This window comes from Phoca vitulina, unplaced genomic scaffold (assembly GCF_004348235.1).
Source record: "Phoca vitulina isolate PV1807 unplaced genomic scaffold, GSC_HSeal_1.0 scaffold20, whole genome shotgun sequence".
Classification (NCBI taxonomy): domain Eukaryota; kingdom Metazoa; phylum Chordata; class Mammalia; order Carnivora; family Phocidae; genus Phoca; species Phoca vitulina.
In genome coordinates this window covers 34,486,282-34,507,534 of record NW_022589723.1, presented here as the reverse complement: position 1 = coordinate 34,507,534, position 21,253 = coordinate 34,486,282, and the positions used below count along the sequence as shown (strand labels likewise).

Here is a 21,253-nt window from a genome sequence, read left to right as displayed (position 1 = left end):
CTGCTCAGTGGGGGTCTGCTTCTCCCTCTCTGCTCTCTCTCTCAAGTAAATAAAATACTTAAAAAAAAATAAAAATAAAAAAATAAGTTAGTCTTGCCGTAAAGGCAATTCTGGGTTTGCCCTGAAACTGCTTAAAAACAAGCCATGAAAGGACCAAACTTACCTGCAAGTAATTTAGCAGTTTACCATAAAAATTCTGACATTCTTTAATGTAATACAACAAAATCCAGCAAACAACATAAAACAATGATAAGCATAATCAAAAATTATAAAATACAGCATAAAAATAGGTTTATGAATAAGCAATAAAATGTGACCCATGAACTAGAAAACTATAGCAATATTAACAGAACCAGAAATGAAAGAGATGAGCAAATCAGGAGATGAAGATATTAGAGCAGCTAAAATAAATATATTTGCTCAACAACATGATAGAATATCCAAATATAATGAGACAAGGAAACCTATAAAAACAAGTCAAATGGAACTTCTTGAAAATGAAATATAATGAAATGAAAAATATAATATCTGAAATAAAAATATAACTGGAAGGGATTTATAGTAAACCACTGCAGAAGTAAACCTGGAGACTGAAGAATAAAACTACTCAAAAAAGGAGAGAGAAGGGGAACAAAGATGTTCCCCTCCCCCAAATGAACAGACTCAGTGACCTGTGGGACAGTACCAGCAGTCTAACATATGTTTAACCGAAGCATGAAAACAAAAGAGGTGGAGCAGTGTTGGAAAAAATAATGGCTGAGAAAATTACAATTTGTTGAATACCTCAAATTTACAGGTCCAAGAAGTCCAAGGAATCCCACACAGGATAAACACAAATACACATTCACATGTACACATAAAGTACATCATAGACCAATTACTGACAACAGTGATGAAAAATCTTAAAAGCAGCTGGAGGAAAAAAGGTACACTACATACAATGGAACAAAGACAAGAATCGCCACAAATTTCTCCTCAGAAGGTATCCAAGCCAGAAGACAACAAAATAAAATCTTTAAAGTGCGAAAAGGTAAAAGCAAGGTGACCTACTATGCAGAAGAGAGTTAACATAGCAAGCTCAAGACTGCTATCCTTAGAAAACATTCCCTAATACAGGTGGTTTACTGTACCTACAGTGTTTGTGTAAACAGTATGATTGATGCTAAACACCTGCTTTCCTTCTGGGAGACTGGTATTTTGGTGCATGCTAGGCAGAGGATGCTCATGTGACCAACTCTCAATAAAAGCTTCGGACACTGAGTCTCTAATGGGCTTCCCTGTTAGACAACATTTTTATGTGCTGTCACAATTCATTGTTAAGAGAATTAAACATGTCCTGTGTGACTCCACTGGGAGAAGACTCTTGGAAGTTTGTGCTTTGTTTTCTCCAGGTTTTACTCATGCACCTTTTCCCTTTGCTAATTTGGCTTTGCATCCTTTCACTGTAAAAAATCATGAGTACAACTATATATCCAGTCCTGAGAATTCTCCTAGTGAACCACCAAACCTGAAGGCAGTCCTGGAGACTCTTAACAGACTAAAAGTCAGTACTGGAAAAAATATCTTTCTGAAATGTTGATAAAATACTTTTTAGACAAATAAAAGCTGAGAGAATTTGTTACCAGGAGACTTGTACATTAAAAAATTCTGAGAAAGAATTTCTGCAGAAGAAAAATGATGATAAACAAAAACATAAATCTATACAAAGGAATGAAGAGCACTAAAATGAGTAAATATGTGAATAAATATAAAATAGATTTTCCTTATTTTAAAAATAATAATCTAGTATGGGGTTTATAAAATATATAGAAGTAAAACATATGACAACATTTGGAAAAGTGATGGGATAAGGGAAAAAATACACTGTGTTTAAGTCATACATTATACATGAAGTGATAGATTATTATTTGTAGGAAGACTGTGATAAGTTAAAGGTGCTTATTATAACCATGTCAACCACCGAAAAAGAAAAAAAAGAAAAAGAGTTGCAGTTCATAAGGCAATAGTGGAGATAAAATCAAATACTAAAATGTACTCAATTTAAAAGAAGGTAAGAGTAAAAAAAGCAAAGAGATGGGACAAAGGAAACAAATAGCAAGATGGCAGACACAAGCCCAATCACATTATATAACACCTGACTGAAAGGAAGAGATTATCAAATTGTGTAAGATGTTGTCTAAAAAGAAATCCACTTCAAATATAAAAAAACAAAAAGGTTAAAATTAAAGGATTATAAAAATATACCAGGTTACCACTAATCAATAAAGAGCTAGAATAGCTATCTTAGTATCAGGTAAAGTATATTTCATAGCTAAAGCTATTACCAAAGATAAATAGGGTCATTTCATAATGATAAAGGAATCGATTTAATCATGAAGATGTAAGAATTCTAAACTATAGAGCTTTAAAATACATAAAGCAAAAACTGATAGAATTGCAAGGAAGAATAGACAAATCCACAATTATTGTCCATGATTTCAACACTACTGTCTCAATATGTGGTAGAACAAGTACACAGAAAATGAGTAAGGATATAGCAGACGTGAACAATACTATCAACCAACTTGATCTAACTGAATTTAAAGAACATTCCATCAACAGCGGAATATACATTACTTTCAAGTACACAGAGAACCATTACCCAAGAGTCTACATTCTGAGCCATAAAACCATTCTCAATAAATTTTAAGAATTTTAAGTCATAAAAAAATATATTCTATTATTACAATGGAATTAAATTAGAAATTAAAATCTGAACATCTTTAAAATCCCCAAACATCTAGAAACTAAATGACACTCTGTATCTTAAAAAAGAAAGCATGAAATCAATGACCTAAGCTTCCACCTTAAGAAATCAGTAAGAGAAGAGCAAAATAAACCTAAACAGTAAATTAAGTGTTCTCTCCTTTTCTGTAAAAGAAAAAAAAAAAAAAAGCAAGCAGAAGATGGAGGGGCGGGTAAGGAGAATAAAAGGTTAGGACAACAAAACAGAAAAGAGGTGGAAAAAAAAGTCAATAAGACCAAAAGCTAATTTTTTGAGATTAGTAAAATGCAAAATGGTAAGGACACTTTGGAAGACAGTCTGGCAGTGTCTTATAAAACGAAACATATTCTTATACAATCCAGCATTCATACTCCTTGGTATTGACCCAAATGATTTGAAAACGTATCTTTACACAAAAACCTAGACATTAATATTTATATAAGCCTTATTTATAATTGTCAAAACTTGAGGGGTGCCTGGGTGGTTCAGTCAGTTAAGCGTCTGCCTTCAGCTCAGGTCATGATCTCAGGGTCCTGAGATGGAGCCCCACATCGGGCTCCCTGCTCAGTGGGGAGTCTGCTTCTCCCTCCCCCACCAGCTCGTATGCACTCTCTAATAAGCGAATAAAAATTTTTTTTGTAATAAGTGAATAAAATCTTTAAACAAAATAAACAAAACTTGCAAGCAACCAAGATGTCCTTCAGGAGCTGAATGGATAAACTATGGAACGTTCACAGAATGGAATATTATTCAGGGCTTTAAAAAGAGCTATCAAGCCATGAAAAGACATGGAGGAAACTTAAATGCATATTACTAAGTGAAGGAAACCAATGTGAAAAAGCTATATACCATATGACATTCTGGAAAAGGCAAAACTATGCCAGGAGTTGGGGGAGGGAGAAATGAACAGGCGGAGCACACAATTTTTAGGGCAAACTACTCTATATGATGCTATAATGGTGAATACATGAGTATTCACATGTGTCCAAACCCATACAACACCAAAAGTGAATCCTAAGGTAAACTATGGACTTTGGGTGATAATGATGCATCAATGTAGATTCGAGTGTTAGTGGTGGGAGAGGCTGTGCATGTATGAGAGCAGGGGTATATAGAAAAATCTGCACTTTCTACTCAACTTTGCTGGGAACCTAAAACTGCTCTAAAAAACAAAGTCTGTTTTAAAAGAAATTTTTAAGTCCATGAAACCGAAAGTGGTTCTTTGATATAAGTAAAACTGAAAAACCCCTAGCCAGACTAATCAGGAGGAAAAAAGGAAAAGAGGCAAAACACCAATATCAGAAATAGGAGAGAGAAATTATAGACATCAAAAAAATAAGGGAGGGCACCTGGGTGGCTCAGTTGGTTGAGCGACTGCCTTCGGCTTGGGTCATGATCCTGGGGTCCTGGGATTGAGTCCCACATTAGGCTCCCCCTGCTCTGTGGAGAGCCTGCTTCTCCCTCTCCCTGCTGCTCCCCCCTGCTTGTGCTCTCTCTCTCAAATAATGAATAAAATCTTTAAAAAATAAATAAATAGGTGCACCTGGGTGGCTCAGTCGTTAAGCGTCTGCCTTCAGCTCAGGTCATGATCCCAGGATCCTGGGATCGAGCCCTGCATTGGGCTCCCTGCTCTCTGGGAAGTCTGCTTCTCCCTCTCCCACTCCCCCTGCTTGTGTTCCCTCTCTCACTGTGTGTGTGTCTCTCTCACTGTGTGTGTGTCTCTCTCACTGTGTGTGTGTCTCTCTCTCTGTGAATGAAAGAAAGAAAGAAAGAAAGAAGGAAAGAAAGAAAGAAAGAAAGGAAGAAAGAAAGAAAGAAAGAAGAAAGGAAGAAAGAGAAATAGGGAAAGAGAAAGAAAGAAAAAGGAAATGTTACGAACAATTCTGTCAATAAATTTTACAACTCAGATGAAATAGATAAATTCCTTGAAAGACAAACTACCAAAGCTCACTTAAGAAGAAATAAATAGAATAATCCTGTTATCAGTTAAAGAAAAATTGTAGTTTAAAATCTTTCCATAGACAGAACTCCAGGCCCAACTGGCTTCATTTGTGAATTCCACCTAAAATATAAGGAAGAAATAATACCAAACCTAAAAAACATCCAGAAAACTGAAGAGGAAGGAGGGAATACTTCTCAATTCGTTCTACAAGGCCGGCACTGTCCTGATACCAAAACCAAAGGCATTCTAAGAAAACTACAGACCAAATCTCTCATGAATATAGACACAAAAAAAAATTTTTTTTAATTATTTATTTATTTATTCATTTGAGAGAGAGAGAGAGACAGAGCACAAGCAGGGGGAGAGGCGGAGGGAGAAGGAGAAGCAGACTCCCCCCCCGAGGTGGGAGCCCAATGCGGGACTCGATCCCTGGACCTGGAGATCATGACCTGAGCCGAAGGCAGACGCTCAACCATCTGAGCCACCCAGGCGCCCTAGACACAAAAATTCTTAACATTTCTGTAAACGAAAGGCAACAATACACAAAAAGTATAATGCATCATGACCAAGTGGTATTTTTATGAGAAAAACAAAACTGGTTTACCAGTTGAAAATGAATTAATGTTAAAAAAAACCTTTATATAAGATTCTATCTTTTAATGTAGAATATATGTTCTCATTTTCTTATTCTTTATACACTCATGTTAACACTTTTCTTCATTTGCAAGAAGAATAAAATCTTCCTCAAAGAAAAAATGTAATAATTACATGAAAGCAGTATGAGAAATGTAATGAAGGGAGGAGTGATACAGGAGGGAGAGTGTGATTGATTCCTCGGTGGCAGTAATTTTGAGGTTACTTAGTCTTTAAATTTCAATGTTTTCTTTTATAAAATGGGGACACTAATACTCTCCCATCAGGTTGAAGGAAGAATAAAGTGCATAAATGTTAGGTACTTGGTATGCTTGTACCTAGTAACAAAGTCAACATACGTTAGTTCCCTTTTCCTTTCAAAATCTATAAAAAGTATTTCTCATATAAAAGAAAAAGGCAAATTGCAGAACTAGTCTTCTCATTTAGAAAAGAGATTGCCCCAAATCCAACATGACAGCAGCAACTAGGTCAAAACAAAAAGATAAATGATGTCAATTCAAGAAGCATCTATGTTTTGGGGCGCCTGGGTGGCTCAGTCGTTAAGCATCTCCCTTCAGCTCAGGTCATGATCCCAGGGTCCTGGGATCAAGCCCTGCATTGGGCTCCCTGCTCAGTGGGAAGCCTGCTTCTCCTCTCCCACTCCCCCTGCTTGTGTTCCCTCTCTCGCTGTCTCTCTCTGTGAAATAAATAGATAAAATCTTTAAAAAATAAATAAATAAAACAAATAATGATAATTCATTAAAAAAAAAGCATCTATGTTTTGTTTCACATTTTATTGTAATAAAATACAGAAACTATATTTAACATAGCTTATTAAAACATATTCAGATTCCACCTGTACATTAACCTAAGACATGAGGAATATATTAAATAGTATTTTAAAAATCAAATTCCTCACCATCATCTTAATTTCATTCAATTCTAAATAGGAACTTTTGCTTTTCAGAGTTCTGAGCAATGAAATGCAAATCTCCTTTAGCAATAACAATCAAACTCCACCCACATTTCTGTGGGAGACCTTAGGGTTCTTCAAAAGAATAATGTCCCAAGAAAGGAAAAATGCATTTGAGAAAACAGTCAATAACTGGAATAAATAAATAAATGCATCCATCATACCCTGCAAGCCACATAAAGCACTACAGCTTACATTTACTCTACGGCTGCTATCTTCAAAAACAGCTTTAACCAAGGCAAAAATTTGAAGTAAAAAAATTGTAGGGAATACCTGAAAAGTTGCTACTAGGATACACTTACTAGAATCAAGCATTCAAACAGCTTTTACTCATTACAAAACATCTTTTACTCATTGAGCATCTAATTTCAAAAAAGCTGCACACACCCTTATCTTCTAATGATAGATCTTGAATACTCAAAATCTAAGATCAATTATTTATTTTTTAGGACCAGAATCTCCTGTTATTTACATTTTCTCCCTTTAAATGCCCACTCTTTAATTAGTGTAAAAATTAAGACAATTTAAAATTGTGTTACTCTACACTTCTCACATTTCTTTCACATCATTTTGACTCCCATAAGAACAACTTGGCGAGAAGATATTTCATCTTATAAAGAAGACAGTTGAAGGTCTGAGAGATGAAGTGATTTGCCCATGATCACACATAACTGGAAAGCAGTGAAGCTAGAATTAGAACCCTAATCATAACCCAACTCACTTTCTACTTTATCACAATGCTCCAGGCAATTTTTGGAGAGAAAGGAGACACAAATCAAGTCACTGAAGTCTCTATGTAAATGGCAGCTAAATCAATTATCTGGAGGTGAAAGAGGTTAAAAATTATTGGTTACAAGAGATACAGATTCAAATTTGCCAACTATCTCCAATCTTTTCACTATTTCAACATTCTCTTTTTAAAGAAAGGAATGCTTAATAATTGCTGTATTGCTTTCTATGATAGAAAGCTCTGAACATGGGCAATTAAATCAATAAAATATGACTAAGCATATTTCGACTCATTATAAAAGTCTAACAGCAACCTCAGAGCACTAGGACACAACCAAAGCAGACACTGTGACTGCTCCAATATCCATTCCACAACTCTAAGTGGCAGCAACAAGGAAAACTGACTTCAGCTCAAGGGTGGGCTTGTCCCCATCCTCACTGCCAGAAATTCAGAAATGAGGAGGAATCATGCCAATGACACATGAAGACAAGTTCTCTGGTAGCTTCTGGTTAAGTTTGTCCTTTCTGTCCAGAGGAAGCTGTGGGGTGTCCCACTGGATGGGGGGGGCACCAAACACAGGGCACTCTGATTGGGTGGAGGCCAGTGGCTCGGGTGATAAAGAATTCACCCAAGGCAGAACAAAGGAGATGAAAGGTTACTGAATTCAAGGGAGCAGCAGGCAGGGCAGCAACAGAGAGCTTGTCTGTGACGAGGCAGTGGTAAGGGGCCACAGTTATAGGGCAGAGTGAGGGAGTGTGGGGACATATGGAATTTTCCCTTTGTTTTGTAAACTTGGTAACTGTGCCTGGCTGTACTGGTCAGTTAGGGCCTATAGTTATTTTGAGGTGGGTCGCTTAATGAGCCTGTTTGCAATGCCTGTTAGCATTTAGCTCAGTGGTCACTGTGGGCCCTTTGCTCAAACTTGTTGCCTAAAAGCAGCCTCTACAGATGCCAGCCTTTTCTTCCTTGTAGAACATATGGTTCCTTCCTGGCAACCATCATACAACTACAGAGAAAGTCTTGCCTTGGCATAAAGCCAGTATTATGGAGCCTAAAGAATCTGAGTTCTCCATGTCTTCAGTAAGGTAGTGATGAACTAATCCTGAAGACTACTGTCCTTTAAGACTTCCAGTTATGCTAAGCCAAAAAACTTCGTTGTGTAAGGCTGTTTGAAATGGGCCTTTGATACTCACAGCCGAAACAAGCCTAACTGAAACAGACACTGAGATAATACATCTAGCTGATGAATTACAAAAGGTGCCTAAGAACTAAAATGAGCTCCTGAATTTTTAAAAAGATTTAAGAACACTTATTCTATTAGCAGGTAATTTAGATGCAGTAATATAAAATTTCAAATTTTCAAAAAGAAATGGAACTCTATGCTTATTTTTATAATTAAAATTTTTACAATTAATTTTTAATTAATAAAAAGTTTAATTAATAAAATCAATAATTTTATAATTAACATTTTCTCTGACTTGGATATTCCTGGAAGATTTGGAGGGAGGCAGAGTCCATGAGGGGGAGAGGTGTCATTATTTTGCACTGTATGCCCAACAGCTACAACTAAATTGAGGAGGTGTTTGGGAAGCTGCAACAAAAATCATTGTTAATGGTTCAGGATCAGTCTTGCGAAATATTAAACCAACTACTGATTTCAGTCTTGGGTCTGACATTCATTTTTATGAAAAATTTCTGGATGCCAAAACACAGAAAATGCTTATTAATTCTAAGTGCTACTAAAAGGAATAAGTCTACAAAAACACTGTTAAAAAGAAAACCAAGGCCCAAAATGGCATCACTTGGGCAAGGCAAGTAACTAAACCAGGCTTTTAACACCTAACCTAACTGCAGTTTCAACCTCCCAAAGAAATGTAAGTCTTAACCTGTCCATCAGGAATTTTTTTTTTTTTAGAAAGATTTTTTATTTATTTATTTGACAGAGAGAGACACAGCGAGAGAGGCAACACAAGCAGGGAGAGTGGGAGAGGAGAAGCAGGCTTCCTGCGGAGCAGGGAGCCTGATGCGGGACTCGATCCCAGGACCCTGGGATCACGACCTGAGCTGAAGGCAGATGCTTAACGACTGAGCCACCCAGGCGCCCCCATCAGGAATTTTTTGATAAGCACCATCAGGTAATCTGTCACATGAGCCCTCTCCATCCCCTAAAGAAAGATGAGGAAATCCACCTAATAATACCCCTTGCCCTTCTACCTGAGGGAAGATGAACTTGCCTGGAACAATCCTTTCTTTTCTTTCACTAATAACCTTCTTGTCCCACCCTCCTTCCTATAAAAAACTTCCAGTTTGTACAGACCCTTGGAGCTCCCCTCTACTTGCTAGATGAGATGTTGCCCAATTCATAAATCCCTTAATAAAGCCAATTAGATCTTCAAATTTACTCAGCCGGATTTTGTTCTTTGACAATATTAAACAGGGATACACTTAAATTCTAAACTACATGGCAATTTCTGCTGTTCTACAACACCAGGTACCTTCTACTATGTCTCTGTTTATGATATTCTCTCTCTCCTTGGGATGTTCTTCACCCCTTCAACTGGCTAAAATGATTCTTGCTCTAACCACCACTTGGCTCTCCCTTACCATGGCTTCCCAAGAAAGGGAATCAAAATAGTACACTAGAAAAAAATAAACACAGAGGAAGGCAGTAATGGAGGAACTGGAGAACAAAAGGGATATATATTTTTATTAAAAAGTCCTTACCTATTAGTAGTTACTTTAAATATAAACAGTTTAGTTCTTCAATTAAAAAGCAGAGATTGGGGGTGGCTGGGTGGCACAGTCATTTAAGTGTCTGCCTTAGGCTCAGGTCATGATCCCAGGGTAACACTGAACCCGACATCGGGTTCCCTGCTCAACGGAGAGTCTGCTTCTCCCTCTCCCTCTGCTGCTCACCCTGCCTGTGTATGCACTCCCCCCACCCCGGTCAAATAAATAAATGAATAAAATCTTAAAAAAAAAAAACAACAACAGAGATAGGTAGAAAGGATTTTAAAAGATGACTGAACTATGCTGTCTATAAGAGACTCATTCTGGATCCAAAGATTCAAAGAGGCTAAAAGCAAAAAAATGAACAAAGACATTCCTTACAAACGGTAACCAAGAGAGAGCTAAAGTGGTTATATTTATATCAGACAAAATAAGATTTAATTTTTTTTAATTTATTTGAGAGAAAGAATGCAAGCAAGAGAGCACTAGTAGGGAGAGGGGCAGTGGAGAGGGGGAGAGGGAGAGAGAGAATCCCAAGCAGACTCCAGGCTGAGCACAGAGCCCCACTCAGAGCTCCATCTCCCGACCGGGAGATCATGACCTGAGCTGAAACCAAGAGTTGGATACTTAACTGACTGAGTCACCAAGGCACCCCAGACAAAATAGACTTTAAGTCAAAAATAGTTATAAGAGACAAAGGATGACATTATACATCAATAAAAGGTAAATCCAGCATGAAAATATATCAAATATAAACATATGCACCTAACAACAGATCCTCAAAATATATAAAGCAAAAACTGACAGAACTAATGGGAGAAGCATTCTATAGTAATAGCTGGATACTTCAATATCCCACTTTCAGTAGAAAAACCAGGCAGGTAATCAGCAAGGAAATAGAAGACTTAAGCAACAGTATAAGCTAACTAGACCTAGCAGATATATACAGAACATTCCACTCAACAGCAAAACAGGGCATTCTGGAATATTCTTCTAGAGTCCACATGAACATTTTATTTTTTTTAAGATTTTATTTATTTGACACAGAGAGAGAGCACAAGTAGGGGGAGCGTCAGGCAGAGGGAGAGGGAGAAGCAGTCTCCCTGCTGAGCAGAGTGCTGGATGAGGGGCTCAATCCCAGGACTCTGGGATCATGACCTGAGCCGAAAGCAAACGCTTAACCAACTGAGTCACCCAGGCGCCCCACATATGAACACTTTCAAGATAAACCATAGGTAAGGCTACATACAAAAATAAGTCTCAATAAATTTAAAAGACTGAAATCATACAAAGTATATTCTCTGAACACAACAGAATAAAATTAGAACTTAATAACAGAAGGAAAACTGGAGAACTATAGATATGTGGAAATTAAACAACAAACTCTTAAACAGACTCGGACAACTAATTTATATTTATTGCAAATATCTACAGTAAAAAAAAAAAGTTTTCAAGTCATTAATCTAACTTTACACCTTAAGGAACTAGAAAAAGAAGAGCAAACTAGTGAAAGAAAGGAAATAATAAAGATTAGAGTCCAGGTAAATTAAACAGAGAACAGAAAGACAACAAAGAGAATCAATGAAACCAAAAGTTGGTAGTTGAAAAGATAAAAATGACAAACTTTTAGCTAGACTAAGAAAATAACGGAGAAGACTCAAACTACTAAAATTAGAAATGAACGTGGGACACTACTGACCTCAAAGAAATAAAAAGGATCATAAAAGAATACTATGAACAACTGAATGCCAACAGATTAGATAACCTAGATGAAATGGACAAATTCCTAAAAGACATGATCTGCTGATCCATAACAAGAGACTGAATGAGTAATTAAAAACCTCCCAACAAAGAATTAACACCAATCCTTTTCAAACTCTAGCAAAAAAAACTGAAGGAACACTTCCTAACTCATTTTAAGACACAAACATTGCCTTGATACCAAAGCCAGACAAAGATACCACAAGAAAACTATCGATGAATATCCCTTTTAAACAGTAATGCAAAAATCTTCAACAAAATACTAGTAAACTTAATCCAGCAGCACATTAAAAAGAGTATATGCTTTGAGCAAGTAGTATTTATTCCAAGATTGCAAAGGTAGTGCAACATATGAAAATAAATCAATGTAATACACCCTATTAATATAATGAAGGGGGGGAAACATGATCATCTCAATTAATGGAAAAAAGGCATGACAAAATCCAACACCCTTTCACAATTAAAAAAAAAAAAATGCTCAGCAAACTAGGGGGAAAAAAAAGAGCTTTCTCCGTAAGATCAAGAACAAGATAAGGATGCTCACTTTCACCACTATTACTCAAACACTGTACCAGAAATTCCAGCCAGAGCAATGAGGCAGGGCAAAATATATAAAAGGCATCCAAATTGGAAAGAAAGAAGTAAAACTACATACACAGAAAATCCTAAAGACTCTACAAGAAAAATTATCAGAGCTAATAAAATTCAGTAAAGTTGTAGAGTATAAGATCAACACATAAAAATCAGTTGTATTTCTACACATTAGCAAAGAACAATCTGAAAAGGAAATTAAGAAAACAATGTCACTTGCAATAGCATCAAAAAGAATAAAACACTTAGGAAGAAATTTAACCAAGGAAGTACAAGACATGTACAATGCAAGGGACAAAAGACTGCTGAAAGAAATTAAAGAAGACCTAAATCAATGGAAAGATATCCATCACATGTTCATAGGCTGGAAGACTTAAAACTGTGGTGATAAAATGTTCCAGAAATAGATAGTGGCAATGGCTGCACTTAAAAATCTTAAATTTTATGTTATGCAAATTTTACCACAAGACTCAGAAATGACACAAATATTAGAATTAGCATATGAGGATATGAAAATAGTCATTATAACCGCATTCCACATGTAAAAACTTAAGTAAGGACATGGAAGATTTTTTTTAAATGGAAATGTTAGACAGGAAAAGTAGAAGGACTTCATCACAAGCAGAGCTACATTTTTTAAATGTTAAAGGAAATTCTTTAGCCAGAAGGAAAATCCACATAAAAATACAGATCTACATAAAAGAAGAAGAACACCAGAAATGATCATTTCAAGGGTAAATATTTAAGATTTTGTTTTATTATTTAAATCTCTCTAAAAGAAAAAAATAATAACAATGTAATGAGGTTTTAAAACATGTAAAAGTAAATGGATCACAACAATGGCATAAAGGCTAAGGAAAGAGAATGAAAGTATACTTTTGCATGGTTCATAATACTATACATAAAATGACATTATCTTTGAAAGCAGTGAAATGAAAGATGTATACTATAAACGTTTATATACTATAAACCTAAGCAACCACTAAAATAACCAAACATGCAGTTACAGCGAATAAGGCAACTGATGTGATAAAACAGAATCACAGAAAATACTCAACTAAGCCAAAAGAAGACAGAAAAAAGAAGGAACAAAGAATAGGACAAATGCAAAACAAATAACAAGATGACAGACTCAAACACAACTACATTAATAATCACATCAAGCATACAGGCATACGTCTTATTGTGCTTCACTTTATTGCACTTCACAGATAACTGTTTTTTACAAAGTGAAGGTTTGTGGCAACACTGTGTTGAGCAAGTCCATCAGTGCCATTTTCCCAACAGCATTAGCTCACTTCATGTGTCAGTGTCACATTTTGGTAATTCTCACAATATTTCAAACTTTTTTATTATTATTCTATTTGTTATGGTGATCTGTGAAGAGTGATTACAACACTGAAAGCTCAGATGATGGTTACCAAGTTCAGCAATCAAGTATTTTTAAATTAAGGTATGTTTATTGTTCTTTTAGACATAATGCTATTGCACACTTAACAGAGTATACAGTATAAACATAACTTTTATACACACTGGGAAACCAAAAAATTCATGTGACACACTTTATTGCAATACTCACTTTATTGCAGTGGTCTGGTACTGAACCCACACTATCTCCAAAGTATGCCTGTATATGGTCTATAGACTCTATTTATTTAAAAGATAAGATACTATCAGGCTGGATAAAAAAGCATGATCCAACTAGAAGCTGCCTATAAGAAACACTTTAAATATGAAGACACAGGGGCGCCTGGGTGGCTCAGTCGGTTAAGCGTCCGACTCTTGATTTCAGCTCAGGTCATGATCTCGGGATCCTGGGATTGAGCCCCGCATTGGGGTCCCTGCTCAGCAGGGAATCTGCTTGTCTCCCTCTCCCTCTGCCCTCCCCCTGCTTGTGTGCTCTCTCTCTTACATAAATAAATAAATCTTTAAAAAAATAATACAAATTTAAAAATTGGGTCTTTTCAGGCGCCTGGGTGGCTCAGTTGAGCATCTGTCTTCGGCTCAGGTCATGATCCCAAAGTCCTGGGATCGAGCCCAGTGTCAGGTTCCCTGCTCAGCAAGGGAGTCTGCTTCTCCCTCTCCCTCTGTCCCTGCTCATGTGTGCTCTCTCTCTCTCTCTCTTTCTCTCACTCACTCTCTCAAATAAGTAAAGTCTTAAAAAATAATAACAAAAATTAAAAAATGAGAAGACATGAGACATTTCACCAAAGAGAATACAGATGGCAAAAATAGTATGTTCAACGTCATTAGACATCAAGGAAATGCAAATTAAAACCACAAAGAGGGGGTGCGTGGGTGGCACAGTCAGGTTAAGCGTCTGCCTTCAGCTCAGGTCATGATCCCAGAGTCCTGGCATCAAGTCCTGCATCGGGCTCCCTGCTCCTTAGGAGGCCTGCTTCTCGCTCTCCCTCTGCCTGCTACTTCTCCTGCTTGTGCTCTCTCTCTGTGTCAAATAAATAAATAAAATCTTTAAAAATAAAAAAATAAAATAAAATAAAACCGTAAAGAGAGGGGCGCCTGGGTGGCTCAGTCGTTAAGCGGCTGCCTTCGGCTTCGGTCATGACCCCAGAGTCCCAGGATCAAGCCCCGCATCAGGCTCCCTGCTCAGAAGGGAATCTGTTTCTCCCTCTGCCCCTCACCCTGCTTGTGCTCGCTCTCTCTCTCTCTCAAATAAATAAAAAATCTTTAAAAAAAAATAAAATAAAAATAAAACCATAAAGAGATACCTCTACACACCTATTAGAACACCTAAAGTAAAAAATAGTGACAATATCAAATGCCAAGGAAGAGAGAGAAACTAGGCCTCTCAAATAATGCTGATGGGAATCTAAAATGGTATATACCACTCTGGAAAATGGATTGGCAGCCTCTTAAAATATACTTTACACTTTCTTAAATACATTTACCATAATACCCAGCAATTCATACTCCTAGACATTTATCCCAGAGAAATGAAGTCTCATGTCTTGCACACAAATGTTGATAAGAGCTGTTATCTGTAATAGCCAAAACTGGAAACTGCCCAAATGTCCAACAATTGGTGAAGATTTAAAAAACTCTGGTACACACAGACCTGTACCTCTGAAACCAATAATACATTATATGTTAATAAAAAACAAAACAGAACAAAACAAACTCTGGTACATCCATACCATGGGATATTGTCCAGCACCCAGCAACAAAAAGGAATTACTGATACATGCGACAACTTGGATGAATTCCAAGGGAATTACGCTAAAAAAAAAAAAGGCAGTCTCAAAGGTTACATATGTTTTTATTCCATTTATTTATCATCTGGAAATGACAAAGTTCAAAAATGGCATACAGATTAGTGTTTGCCAGAGGTTAGAGGGATGGATGGGACTATAGGATGGATGGATGGGGATAGCACAAGGTTCTTTTGGTAATAGAACAGTTCTGTATCTCAGTTGTGATGTTGATTATACTAATCTACACATCTGATAAAACTTGAAAGAACTGGGGTGCCTGGGTGGCTCAGTCGTTGGGCATCTGCCTTCGGCTCAGGTCACGATAAGGGCATTGGGCTCTTGCTCGGCGGGAAGCCTGCTTCTCCCTCTCCCATTCCCCCTGCTTGTGTTCCCTCTCTCACTGTGTCTCTCTCTGTCAAATAAATAAAATCTTTGAAAAAAAAAAACTTCAAAGAACTATATACACACACAAATGAGCACATGTAAAACTGGTGAAACCTGAACAAGATCTGTGGGTTGTACCAATGCCAATTTCTTGGTTTTGATATTGTACTATAGTTACCTAAGATGTTACCATTGGGGGAAATTGGATGAAGGGTATGTGGGACCTCTCCATACTAACTTTGGAACCTCCTATGAATCTGTAATGACTTCAAAATAAAAAAATTTTTTACAATACAATCTTGACCTACACACACACACACGTGGCATAAAAGTATACTCAGGCAAACCAAAGTCTTAATGAGATCTCAGACTTCCAATCTCCTAACCCCTCTCCCTAAGCAACTACTTCTTTTCTTGTGTATCCTTCCAGAGAAGTTTATGAACATAGAAGCATAAATGTGTTTATTAATGTGTGCATATGTATTTGCATATACACCCACAAATACACACTTGACTTTTTTCACAACTTACTTTTTTACAGTAATGTCAGCATATCATACTGTCCTGCAACTTATTTTTTTCACCCAATAATATGTGTTAGAGATGAACTCATGCAAAAGTACTCCTTTTTTCTTTCTTTTTATGGCTGTGTGACATTCCACTGTATGGTTGTACAATCATTTATTTAACCCATATTAAGAATTACTTAGGGCTTCTGGCACTATAATAAACAAAGATAAATCTTTAAAATTACTGAGTCAGAAAGTATGAACACTTAAAATTTTAATAAGTCCTCCAAAGAAACTGCACAAATTTACATTCCTGCCTAGAGTGTATGAGTGATTCTATATATCCTTGCTATTGTTGTGTATCAAACTTTTTAACCTTTATCAATCTAACAGTGAAAAATGCTCTGCTGTTGTTTAAATTTGTTATTATTAACATAATATGTTATTACTAAAATTTAGTACTATGTAAGACCATAAGGTGCTGAGAATAAGTGATGTACCCAAGAAAATTTTGCTATGGGGAATTATAACCAATGAAGAAATAAAAAAAGATTGGGGGCACCCGGCTGGTTCAGTCAGTGGAGCGTGTTACTCTTGATCTCGCGGTTGTAGGTTCAAGCCCCACGTTGAGTGTAAAGATTACTTAAAAATAAAATCTTAAGGGGCGCCTGGGTAGCTCAGTCGTTAAGTGTCTGCCTTTGGCTCAGGTCATGATCCCAGGGTCCCGGTATTGAGCCTGCATCAGGCTCCCTGCTCGGCGGGAAGCCTGCTTCTCCCTCTCCCACTCCCCCTGCTTGTGTTCCTGCTCTCGCTCTCTCTCTCTGTCAAATAAATAAAATCTTTAAAAAAAAATCTTAAAAAAAAAAAAGATAGGAGTTGGAAAAGTCCTTAGAGAATAAGAATAGCTTGTTGAAATGCTATTCAATACATACTTTAAAACCATAATGAGAAACTGTCCACTCTATTTTCATTTCAATTGTTAAAAACATCTTCATTATGTACCAATATTTCCCTTCCTCTAACTTTCATTCATTGTTCCTAGTTCTGTCCTCTGGGGATATAAAAGATGTTTAATCCTTTTCCAGGTCCCATTCCTTCATGCTTTTCACAGAATCACAGACTTAAATCAGGAACAATATTAAAGATCACTCAATTACCCAATTTGAAAAAGCATTACCATATACCCCACTAAAGTCTTTTTTTTTCCAGGCTGAATAATTCAAATATTTCAATTATTTTGCAAATATCTGTTTCAAGACACTGCTTCCTTCTGATTACTCTCCTCTGAATACACTGTCTATCAAAAAGCAGCAAACAGAATGGAGAACAGTCAGCTAAATGCAGAGTAGAAAAGGATAATCAACTGTGTTTTAAACAACCTGCTTCAAAATATTTAAGTATTAAATATTTTGAGTATGAGCCTTTGGGCAGTTATAATAAACTTTTGACTCATCAACTTCAGACAAATAAGGAGACCCAGCCAGGCACACACCTACTTAAAAACAACAACAACAACAAACCACCTGTTAGCCTTCCAAGTCTCCAACCCTGTAATTGTGCAGATTAAAAAAAAAAAAATCAATTACAAGGCTTTGTTTGTCCCTAGCAAATACATACATGTCAAATATAAAATTATTATAATAAATATTTTCTTAGACACAGTCTGTCTTTCCAATTATTAAAAATAAAGGGAGAGGACAGAGGGAGGATCCTGATTCTGTCACATAACATACTAGCACTCCCTCATAGTTTGTAATGGATAAACATTTTAAATAGGACATGGGGGAAGACAGCACCTTGAGGGACACCACTAAGAATGAACTGCAGTTTAATTTTAACATCAGCCCATTAATCAATCACAAATCCACCTATCTATGCAATTATTCAGACTACATTTCTCTAACTTGTCTATAAAGATATCATAAAAGGCTGTCAAATGCTATCTGTATAACCTTGGGGGTCCCTTCCCTCATTTGTAAAACACCACTAAATGAGACAATCTATGTAAAGCATTTAACCCAGTACCCAGAACAAAATTAAAAATCCAATAAATGTAGCTGTAATTCTAGATATACTATGGCCAGAGTATCTTCTGTTGTACCTACCAGGTTACTTACCCTATAAGAAAAGAAATGAGGCCAGAATGACATGACTTGCTCTCTGGGAACTCATGCTGGCTCTTAGTGATCAGCACCTTCTTTTTTAAGTACCAACAACACACATGTTAAAAATCTGAGCATTTGGTTCAGGAATGACACCTATCTCATCAGTTTATTACTATTATCTGCAACCTTTACTTATTTTCCAACATTGTATATACTTCAGCAGCTAAAACACTCTTTTACATACAATAGGTGGCTCAAAAAAATTTTTTTTGTTTTCTTTTTAAAATCAGGATGTATTTCTTAGTTTTGATAAGAGTATCATGGTTATATAAGATATCAGTTAGGGAAAGCTGAGTGAACAGTATATGGGAATTCTCTGTACTATCATTACAATTCTCCTAAAAATACATAAGTTTTCCAAAATTAAACATTTTTAAAAAATTAAGATGATCTTTCTCACCTCTGATAAATTCATTCTTAAAATACCTCAAATATTACCAACCACTATTATGTACAAATTCTTTAGCAGCCTTTACAGCCTGATTAATCTGGAATAGAAGGTGTGAATTCCAGCAAACAGGAACGTTCATAATACCCCTACTTATCCTGGGCCACACAGAGTTAGTATTCAGTAAACAACAGTCATCCCCAAATTTTATTTTTGGAAACAAGAGCCTTAAAAAAATCTACCCAAAAGCAAGTATCCTTATGCCTAAAGCATTAAAGCTCTGTAGAATCCAATTAAAACCTCTGACTCTTATTGCTCAAATCACTTAATTAGGAGTAACATTCAAGTCAAGCACAAAATCTTTGATGTATGAGACCAATTACTACTATATAGTACCATTAGCATGGAAATCATTTTAAAAATATGTTTATATCATGGATGATTGGTTTCTGAATTAGGTAAATAAGAATTTAGGAAAATGATAAAATTTTATTTGTAATTATTTAAGCTCAAACTTTCAATGTTAAGCAACAAAGTCATGAAAATTCTGCTAAAACTTTAACTGTCAAGCAGAGAAATCCTAAAATACCTAAGAATAAAGTGTCTTTCCTCTAGATACCTCCAAATAGATTTTATACTTTAAAGAGTTTCTTTCAGGTATCAACTGTCTAATTTTCAGAAACTTGGCTTTCCTTTTTGGAACAGTACTACAGAATTAGTACTATAAACAGAAGTGCTACTGTCAAAGAATCGATCCAATAATAAAAAGAGCTAAGGCCACTTGTCTTATAGAAAATTACTGCCAAATACTGCCAGACCCTGCTTTTTCTTCCTTCTGGGCTAGTAGCCAGATACTAATCATTTTTAGACCCTTTCTAATTTTTAGTACACAATTTAGTGCACAATACCACATCTGAACTAGACAGTATTTTAATGAATGTTCTCCATAATTTGTCTAACGTTTTGGCATATAAATACACACATACACACATACATGATCTACCATACCTCTGGAAGTATTTCTATAAGAAACTGATTAACAGTGGTTGCCACTCAGGCAACTGTTTGGGTCCCGGAGTTTTATATGTTTTTGTAAAAAATATTCAAAAAAATTAATTTATCCATTAAAAGAAAACATTAATTCCAGTTAAAATATTTTACCTTACAAGATAATGTATAAGGGATTCTCTTAAAGATATTTTTAAAATATTTTAATATGTAATTGTTTTAAAAACAATTTACAATGTTCAACTTCACTTATAATAAAAAAAAACACAAATTAAAGAAAGATCATTTTTGCTTACCAAATTAGAAAAGCTGAATATTGGCATATAAATTGGCAGGACCCTTCTAGAAAGCAAAATGGCAATACCTAATTTTTTTTAAGGTCTTGCCTTTGGCTGAACATTTTTATTCCTATCCTAAGAAAGTAAGTATGGAGAATGAACTTATGCAAAGATTTTCTTCTATGTTATCAGCAGAGGAAAAAAAATGTTTAATAATTGGGAATGGTTAAATCACTATATATCCATTCAGCAGAACTGTGCTACTTTAATAAAGTTAGATTTTGAAACAATTTTAATGAAGTAGAAAAGTCTTCATGATATAATGCTTGGTGGGGTAACAAACAGTATATATATGAATAAATATATTCATGTATTAATGGGAGGAGGAAGAATGTATACCAAAATGATAGTAATGCTTTATTTGGGCTGAGCTTATTTTGCCTTTCTCCAAGTTTTTAAAAGAGTACCTAGAACTCTATTTTATATAAAGAATTATATATAGAGACAGTTATATATATAACTCTATTTATATACAATATAAATATATAAAACATGAACACACACCTTTATTCTTAAGTTTATAATATTGCAAAACTGATGTAGTATTTAAACAGTTGAAATACTAAATCAAAACCTTCTAATTAATAACATTTAGGGAAACCAATGAAGAGTAACCCAAGTTACTTTTACTATGTATCATTAAGATCATTCCTACCATGCAATAAGCACTACCATACAATACAATAAGCACTACCATACAATACAATAAGCACTACCAGCTAGCTCATTTTTAAATCAAAACAATAAAAAAAGAAAACCTCAGACTACTATATCGGTACACAAATGGAAAAAAAATTATCCCATCAGACAGGGTTAATAATGTAATTATGAGATAAAATTATAAGAATACTTATTAGGATAAATAATATCCCTGGAAGAAAGAACTGCTTAAACTAACATATAACATCTAAATTAATAAATATAACCAAGCTTATCCTTTAAATGCACTGAGTCTGCTACTGGGAAAAACAAGAGTTATTGATGAATAGGTAAATTATCATTTCTCAGACATTAATCTGTATGTTTCAAATGTAGCTGGAGCATACCCCTAAAGATTATTTCCACCACTAGTGCCCACTTAAATCACAAGTTCACTATTACTCTTGGCACCCTTCAGTGGGTTAC

The 21,253-nt window shown here is 35.7% G+C and overlaps 1 protein-coding gene across 1 annotated transcript in view; it reads right to left on the bottom strand.

The window, feature by feature from the left end:
• Positions 1–21,253, bottom strand: part of GLCE (glucuronic acid epimerase) — a 108,954-nt gene that overhangs the window by 78,417 nt on the left and 9,284 nt on the right. The gene's annotated exons all lie outside the window — the stretch shown is intronic.